This window comes from Octodon degus, unplaced genomic scaffold (assembly GCF_000260255.1).
Source record: "Octodon degus isolate 3935 unplaced genomic scaffold, OctDeg1.0 scaffold00199, whole genome shotgun sequence".
NCBI classification, from domain to species: domain Eukaryota; kingdom Metazoa; phylum Chordata; class Mammalia; order Rodentia; family Octodontidae; genus Octodon; species Octodon degus.
In genome coordinates this window covers 1,313,154-1,320,488 of record NW_004524775.1, presented here as the reverse complement: position 1 = coordinate 1,320,488, position 7,335 = coordinate 1,313,154, and positions in this window count along the sequence as shown.

Genomic DNA, 7,335 nt, shown 5'->3' with positions numbered 1-7,335 from the left:
TGTGGTACCAGGGATTGAACTCAGGACCTTGCACTTGCCAGGCAAATACTTATTCTACTGAGCTATCTCAGTTGTAATCTTGTTAAATAGTCACTTCACTCTTGCTTTGCTTTGACTAAAGGTTTATTTACCATGTTTATCTTTTCAAAGAGCCAACTCTTTCATTGATCGTTTATATTATTCTTTTATTTTCTCACCAATTTCAGCTCTGATCTTCATTATTTCATATTAAAATAGTTTTAAAGATTGACTTACACCAAACATGTAGTTTTTTCTTATCATTTTCCCTTAAACATTATGGTATATCAGCCATTTACATAGCACTTACATTGCATTAGATATTAAGTAATCTAGAAATGATATGAAGTACATGTGTAATGTGTACATGATGGTTTCAAATACTAAACTTTATTTTTTAAAGAATAAAATATATTTAAAATCCCCATTAGTGACAATACAAAATTTCACAAAACAAAATGATAGAAATTCAACAATGGTTGTCAAATACTTATCTTTTTATATGAGGAAGTTCAGTGTCTAGAGATTTTTGGCACTGGTCAGGGCCCAAAAGCCAATACCCTGACAACAAAGGGCGACCACACACGTGTGTGTGCGTGTGAGTGTGTGCATTTGCATGTATGTATACAGTACATTTATGAATATGTTTTGAAAGCATTACACTAATACATTCCATCGCAATCTCGTACCATAGGAATTATTTTCCATGTTTATGTTTGTAGCTCTCATTTGTGACCGAAACTCGTCTTCATTACCCCCACATACTTACTTATTCAATCAGTCCTACACTACACAGCCACCACCTGCGTTCCCTGTAGGCCTTCCTTCCCCTTCCCAGGTTCTGACTCCACACCTTGGCCTCACTCGGGCACGGACGCCTGCCTTCCAGAGCTAGTGTTTCCTCTTGCTCACTAGGCGCCAAGCCATGGCGGTTGCATCTCACGCTTCCATCGGGCAGTGCCCACCCTTGTGTGTCTTTCTGACACAGCCTGGATCCATTTTCTCACTCCAGGTAGGTTGCCACTTTGGCTGAGAAAACTTAGCCTTAGCTCTTCTTTAGCTCTTCTACCTACTCTTTCTCCTCTCGCTTAGGCTGAGACCTCTTCAGGCTTGAGCTTCTGGGCTTCCATACATGCATGCCCTCTTCACCCTTGGAAACCCTGGCTTGCAGGCTGAACCAAGCGTGATGAGGTATGCTCTTCCCTTTAACTCAGATTTCAACCCAGGTGTCTCTGCTTCATCAGTGCTGTCCTCACTTCCTGCAGGCTCTGACACCTGTGTGGGACCCTCCTTCCCCTTCCTCCTTAGTTTACTTTGGCTGTGGCTGTCACCCACCTTGATGCCTTAGGTCCCCACAGGCTGCTAAGCTCCAGCTTGCCCCACCCCGTGGACTCTGATGCCCCAGGCAGAGCACCGACACTCCACGCTTCATGCCAGACATTTCACTGACCGTCTCCTCCTAGGACTAAGTCTTTCCAGGTTGTGCAAACACAGGAAAAGTGAAGGGGAAAAGAAGAATAGAGGAATGTTAAGAGGAAGACATTAACATCAGATTTACCCATTAAAATAATAGGGAAGCCTGACATTTCCCCTAACATTGAAATAAAGAATGATGCCACTCTGGTGGCTTGTATTTAACATACCAACTGGAGGTTCCAGCCAGTACTGTAAGTAAAGAGAAGGAAATGTGAAATATTCAGATAAGTAGGTGAGAAAAATAAAACTAGCTATATTCATAGACATTATGAAGTCTCTTGGATATAATAAGAAATATTCTATTAAAATAATAGGCACACCAAAATTTATAGGGTGTGATAACACTATATAAAATCAATCATAGTTCTGTACATCAGCAAAAACAACTGGAAAGTGAAATATTGAGCATAGCCTTTAAAACAGGATTAAAATATAAAGTGAATCAAGTGCAGAATTTTTATACTGAAAACTATCAAAAAAGAATTAAAGGTGATATAAATAAATGGAGGGATATAGAATTTTTATAAGCTGGAAGGTTCAACATTGTTAATTTCCCCTAAATTCATTTGTAAACAAAATATAACATAAATTAAGACTATATCATGTTTTTACAGACAAACAAATGGTTATTTGAAAATGTATATAAAAATGCAAAAAGATTGAATAGTCAGAGCAACATTGTGAAAGAGCAGTTATGTGAATTGTTACTTGACTTGAATGTTTATTGATATAAAGCAGTACGGATTGGTGCATAGATAGAAATAGAGGTCAGTAGCAAACAGTGTAAAATACACACCCCTTCTTAGAAGATCAATAGAGCTTTTAGGAACTGTATGGACAGCTCCGTGGAGCCAGGACAACGCTTTCTGCCAATCATGCTTCACAGCCGAGTGTCCACGTGGCAGCCAAGAGCCTGGCTCCATGCGCATGGAAGGAGCTGCGAGCATATCCCAGATTTAAATATTGATGTTGATTTTGAGGGAAAAAAGCATGATCAGAATCTCTGCTTTTGATTTCCTTAATAGAATAGCACAACTTTGACCAGAAAGAAAAAAAAAATGGCATAATTGACCATCCCCTCTTAGTCCTGGATCTTTCCAGGTTGTGCAAAAACAGGAAAGGTGAGGAGGAAAAGGAGAATAGAAGAATATTAAGAGAAAGATACTAACATCAGATTGTTAAAAATTATTATTATTTTTTAAAATTTTATTTGTGTGTGTGTGTGTGTGTGTGTGTGGCCAGCTCAGCCCCCCAGGGGGCGGGGCTGGCTGGCATGTGGTGCTGGGGGATTGAACCGTGGTCCCTGTGCTTTGCTAAGCTTGTTCTAAGTAGGTGCTTTAGACCATTGAGCCATCTTACCAGCCCCAACATCAGATTTTAAATGCTATCAAAAGGAAAGATTTCCTTGAAAGACTAGTACAACTTTGACCAGAAAGGGAAAAAAGGGAGAAATTTAACTTCTTCTAAACTAAACTTATTTTATTTTCTTTGAAATAATCATTTAGAAAATGAAACAGGGAGCCCACAGATTCAGAGAAAGTATTCATATTATGTGTTTCTGGGCGCAGGACTTTCATTCAGAATCTATGAAGAACACTTACATCTCAATAAAACCATAGGTGATGTAACAAACAATGTGAAAAAAACTATCACATCTTCAAGAAGAAATGAGTAGCTAGTTCACAGATGAAACATCCTTGCTGCGTGCTTCTGTGTCACAGGGTGAATGCAAGCGGGACCACATCGAGATGGTGCAGTCTAGGGTGGCTGGAGAGAGCAGGGGCAGGTGGCTTCACACCCACTGCTGGTGAAACGTAAAGTCCTCCAACTACCTTGGAATCTTCCTTTAGCCACACCTCTTCTAGGGGCTTACCCAAGAGAAATGGATCTGTGTGCCTCCCCAAAGATCAATAACCTGCATAGCTCTATTGTTAAACTAGGCCAATGCATCAATAAATGAACGGATAAACAACTTTGGGAATAACCATTCGATAGGCTAGTACTCAGCAATGAAAACAAGATAGCATGGCTCTGCAGTGAGATGGTGAAGTCTTAGAACCACGAGAGTAAAACCAGCAGGAAGCCAGGTGCCAAGCCATACACACTGCACGGTTCTACCTATGTAGAATGACGAGTGCAAATGAAAATTAAGTCCAACAATAAAGGAGTGTGGGTCAGTGTTTATCTGGAACTGGAGGTGACACCCGGGTGGACTATCACAAAGGAGCTGGTCAGAGGTAACTATAATTAAACAAGTTACAGTGTGGTGAAAGGCATTTGGGCCAGCCAAAAGGGACAAACCCGGGCTGGGTGATATGATCATGCGCTGACCCCTTTCCTGTTTCCCTTCACTCCTCTTCTGTTAGTCCATCTTCTATCACTGTAACAAAACACTTTAGGGTAATCTATGCAGAAAAGAGGCATATTTGTCTCAGAGATCTGGAGAATGAAGCTATGACATTGTCACTGGACCTCATGGATGGGAGCAGGATGACGGACATGGCGTGTGGGGGAGGCACTGTGTGAGACACAGGAAACTACACCAGGAGGAGGGCTGGGCTCACCTTTTACTTCCCTTGTTGGGGAAGGAACCCAGAGCCTTGTGCATGTTAAGCAAGTGTTTTACCTCTGAGCCCCATCGCTGACCCTCCTGAGTTTGAGATAGCATCTCCATAAGCTACCTGCAGCTGGCCTCAAACTTGTGGTCTTGCAGGCTCAGCCTACTGAGAAGTTGGGATTACAAGGCGGTGGTATAATGCCTGTCTAGTCTCAGTCTTTAACATCAATTGCCATATTTCCAGAGAACTAGCTAGTGCCCCCAAGAAATCCATATTAATTCAGTAAGAAGTCAGTGCCCTCAATGACCTAATTACTTCCCACTCTCTGTACTGCCCAGCACTGGTACTCCGAGAACTACAGTGGCACAAGAAGCACTCGTGGAGCACCTCTAGGCCACAGCAGCCTCACATAGCCTTTGAGCCTACCCAAATCACCTTATTGTGACCAAAATGGTATTTAATCTTTTTTCTTCTGCATTGAAAAATATATCCATGGTTGATTCATAGAGTTTTCCAGTTGGAAAGGAGTGAAAATAAGAACTGAATTAGTAATTTCCTATGGACTCAGTGAATGTATTGCCACATCTGATTCAGGCAGCCAAGTGCCCCAGGCTTCAGGAACACTGGCAAGAGCGGGTGGATATGGGCGCTGGCTGTCCAGTCCTCACTCGATCCTCCCAGGTGGAGGAGCTGAACAGGGCTAGCCTCTGCGCACGCTGTAAGCACAGGCTAGAGTGACCGTGATGTACCAGAGTAACCATGCGTACAGGCTCTGTGGCTCAAGGCAAGTCCACTGACACTTTGGAGATGAGTAAGTCCCTCTCCTTCATTTTACCTTCTGGTTTGCAAAGACCTGGGTTTCAGGTGAAGTTTTTAATGACTTGCCAGTTGGTTCCCTATTTAGCCCCTAGAAAGCACAGCCCGAGGCAATGTAAATGATGCTCCTTAATAATATGAAAATGTGCCTGAAGCAAAAATGGACCAAGGCGGGGAAAGAGCCAGAGCAGAAAGGAGGGCCTGCTACCTGCGGCCGAAGCTGCCACGAGCACCACTGATGGGTCCACCTTGCACGGTTATCCTGCACAGCCCAGCAGCTGTGCACCCCCCGGGGTGTTTCTCAGGCAGCCGTACCAGGAGAGCTTTCCAACCACGGGCTCTTACGTTGCATTAGCCAAAGGTCTGCACTACGGATTTCTAATGTCCCGAGGACTCCAGATTTCACCTGCGCGGCTACTAAGCCTGTTCCTCGGCATTTCCATCTCCTTTTCAGCTGAAAAGCTGAAAGGCAGGAAGTGAGGGACAAAGAGCCTGGGCAAGGGTGACAATGAAGGCTGCTCCCATGCAGTGCTGATCAGGGCTTTCAGAGAACTGGGTGTGGAGCAGCAGCTGAGTAGCAAGTGAGCCAAGGTGCGTGCCTGTGATCGCAACACAATAGGAGGCTGTGGTGGGATTGTAGCTTTGAGCCCAACCTGGGCAACTGGTGAGAACTGACCTCAAAGCAAAAGAAAAAAAGGGCTGGGATATAGCTCAGTGTGAGGGCCTTGGATTTAATCCCCAGTACTAGGGGGAAAGACAAACAAAATGCCAAGGAGAGGTGGACGCCAAGAAGAGGTGAGGTGGTTCCTGGCTGAAAGATAGTGTACTGTATTCTTGAAGTTCTTACAGAGTATGAAATTGTAGGGAGGGGGAAATTTTGGCCACAGTGTTGGCCTTATTGAAACGCCTTGCTTTTAATAGTCATGATCCCCAACAGGGCATTTCTCTAAAAGAAGAGCATGCAAATGTTAGAAATAGACTGAAGTACGACCCCCCAGGCAAGTGTGTGTGTGTGTGTATGTGTGTGTGTGTGTGTGTGTGTGTGTGTGTGCGCGCGCGCGGTAATAGAGCTATCACCGGGCTGACACTTCCACTGCAGACTAACAGGATACAGACTACAAAGCAGTCATGAATAGACTTTTCCAGAAAATAATGAGGGAGCTATATTTATCTTGCAACCTTTTAGGTACTGCAGGCACATTTACTGTTCCAAAAATAAAATTGCTGATTTTTAGAAAAGGCAAAGATATTTTAAATTAATGCACAGAAACACGCCAGTTTAAGAATAAAGATCTAGATGTAGCTATTTACCTATATCAAGTCTCCATGATAGAAAAACGTTATTTAAAAGTTGGGTGGATGCTGGGAGGGAGTTGTCTATCATGAACCCTTCTGTCGGTCCGGAAGAAGTGTTTAGAATTTGAGAAAATACTTTGCTTCGTGCTTCCTGCTCTCTGAGCACAGCCAATGGTGGTTGCCTAACCACCACCCTCACTACTGAACATCGGAAGCACGGAGAATTGGAGTAAGGGTCAGTCGGCAAAATGTATGCAACCTGTGGCCGTGGGTGAGCGCGGCTCCTAGGGGCAGGCCGGACACGTAGGGAGCGGTGGACGTCGGTGTGCCCTGGTCGGTGTCTTGCCAGGGAGCCAGTGAGATCCTGTGAGACATGAACGGTGGAGGCCTGTCCTAGGAATACCAAGAGCCCTGCCTTATTTAAGGACCACGGACAGTTCCACGTTCTTTAGAAAGGGGCGTTCTCCAACCTGAATGAGGATCCAGGGTCTCCAAGTCCGATTTGCATTGGGTTTAGCGATAATAAAACGTGCAGTTTTAGCTCTCTCGTCACCAGGAGTTGTGGTTGCGTTTATATCAGCAGAAAGGAATGTTCAGGAGAGAGTTTCAGGAATCCATTTTCTTCCGGGGTCGTATTTTATGAATAAATAATGGGGCAGCCATGCAGGGACTGGAGGATGGGTCCGCGGGGAAGCCCCAGCTGCGCGAGGGGTGGGGGCGGGGATCCCCACACCGCCATTTGAATGCTCAGTGCTGCGGGGGAGGGGCAGAGCCCACCCAGGTTAGGCCGGAGCCGCAGCGAGCGCCATGTGCTCTGGGCTCCTCGCCCTTCTGCTGCCGGTCTGGCTGTGCTGGGCCCTGGGGACCCGGGGCTCGAATCCCCGCAGGTAAGGCCGGGTCTTTCCGGGGCTCCGGCCTCCCCGGACGCCGAGCGCAGTCTCCCGCGGGCTCCCTGCTGCGCGGGGCTGGGAGGGGGTCTCGGCGAATCTCAGGCCCAGGCCAGAGGCTGGGGGTGGCACCTGCCCGCAACGCTGCCCGCGTCGGCCGGGACCCGGGAGGGTCGCGGAGAGCCCAGCCCGCCTGGCGCGCGCAGCCACGGCCCGGGCCCGCAGTGTCCGCGCTGCAGCGGCCTCCACTCTCCGGGCCGCACGGCCAAGGCTGGGGAGCCGGG